This window comes from Arachis duranensis, chromosome 3 (assembly GCF_000817695.3).
Source record: "Arachis duranensis cultivar V14167 chromosome 3, aradu.V14167.gnm2.J7QH, whole genome shotgun sequence".
NCBI classification, from domain to species: domain Eukaryota; kingdom Viridiplantae; phylum Streptophyta; class Magnoliopsida; order Fabales; family Fabaceae; genus Arachis; species Arachis duranensis.
The window spans coordinates 17,845,339-17,846,554 of NC_029774.3; the positions used below are offsets into that span (position 1 = coordinate 17,845,339).

General features: G+C 43.2%; 1 non-coding gene across 1 annotated transcript; it reads left to right on the forward strand.

The window, feature by feature from the left end:
* The first annotated feature begins 594 nt into the window (after window positions 1-594).
* Window positions 595-702, forward strand: LOC127746240 (small nucleolar RNA R71). Its single transcript, XR_008007860.1, has one exon. It is a non-coding gene; the product is annotated as a small nucleolar RNA R71 (small nucleolar RNA).
* The last annotated feature ends 514 nt before the right edge of the window (window positions 703-1,216 follow it).

Here is a 1,216-nt window from a genome sequence, read left to right on the forward strand (position 1 = left end):
GGTCTCAGTGTGAGCCTCAGATTCCCATGGTTCCTCATTAGGGAACTCATTGAAGGTCAGTGGACGTCCATTGAGGTCTTCCTCAGTGGCGTTCACTGTCTCTTCATCCTCTCCAAGTTCGGCCATGTTGATGGCCTTACACTCTCCTTTTGGATTCTCTTCTGTATTGCTTGGAAGAGTACTAGGAGGGAATTCAGTAATTTTCTTGCTCAGCTGACCCACTTGTGCCTTCAAGTTTCAAATGGAGGACCTTGTTTCAGTCATGAAACTTTGAGTGGTTTTGATTAGATCAGAGACCATGGTTGCTAAGTCAGAGTGGTTCTGCTTAGAATTCTCTGTCTGTTGCTGAGAAGATGATGGAAAAGGCTTGCCATTGCTAAACCTGTTTCTTCCACCATTATTATTGTTGAAACCTTGTTGAGGTTTCTGTTGATCCTTCCATGAGAGATTTGGATGATTTCTCCATGAAGAATGCTCTTGAGCTTCTGTAGGCGTCTTCTTCAGATGAAGAGATCCTCCAGCAGAGCTATCCAAAGACATCTTGGATAGTTCAGAGAGACCATCATAGAAAATACCTATGATGCTCCATTCAGAAAGCATATCAGAGGGGCACTTTCTGATTAAGTGTTTGTATCTTTCCCAAGCTTCATAGAGGGATTCACCTTCCTTCTGTCTGAAGGTTTGGACTTTCACTCTAAGCTTACTCAATTTTTGAGATGGAAAGAACTTTGCCAAGAAGGCATTGACTAGCTTTTCCCAAGAGTTCAGGCTTTCTTTAGGTTGAGAGTCCAACCATATTCTAGCTCTGTCTCTTACAGCAAAAGGGAATACCATAAGTCTGTAGACCTCAGGGTCAACCCCATTGGTCTTGACAGTGACACAGATTTGCAAGAACTCAGCTAAAAACTGATGAGGATCTTCCAATGGAAGTCCATGGAACTTGCAATTCTGTTGCATTAGAGAAACTAATTGAGGCTTAAGCTCAAAGTTGGTTGCTCCAATGGCAGGGATAGAGATGCTTCTCCCATAGAAGTCGGGAGTAGGTGTAGTAAAGTCACCCAGCACCTTCCTTGCATTGTTGGCATTGTTGTTGTTTTCGGCTGCCATGTCTTCTACTTTGAAGATTTCTATTAGATCCTCTATAGAGAGTTGTGCCTTAGCTTCTCTTAGCTTTCGCTTCAAGGTCCTTTCAGGTTCAGGATCAGCCTCAACAAGA